Below are 357 nucleotides of genomic sequence, written 5' to 3'. Positions count from 1 at the left end.
CAGTTCTGTGGTCAGCCAGGATCAGGAATCAAGACCGAGAATGGCTACTCGGACTGCATGCTCGGCTTCGACCAGTACGCCAACACCCAAAACATCAACAACATCAATAAGGTAAGTTTTAACATTTTATCTAGTTTCTTGTATATTTTTATATATATTTTTTTCTCCGTGCGACTGTCTATGAGAGGTTGGATAGGGTTTCAAATGGATGGTTACTCTGTCAATGAAGTTTGTTTATATATTTGTTTATAAGTGGCCGGCCTTCCCTTAGTGAAAAACTCTACGGGGAGCTACCACGCTGTCACATTCAGGCGAATGAATAAAAACTGAATTAAATTAGAGTAACACGAGTTGACT

The sequence above is a fragment of the Penaeus monodon genome, chromosome 32 (genome assembly GCF_015228065.2).
Source record: "Penaeus monodon isolate SGIC_2016 chromosome 32, NSTDA_Pmon_1, whole genome shotgun sequence".
NCBI classification, from domain to species: Eukaryota; Metazoa; Arthropoda; class Malacostraca; order Decapoda; family Penaeidae; genus Penaeus; species Penaeus monodon.
The sequence above is the reverse complement of the archived record's forward strand: the minus strand, read 5'-3'. Positions refer to the sequence as shown.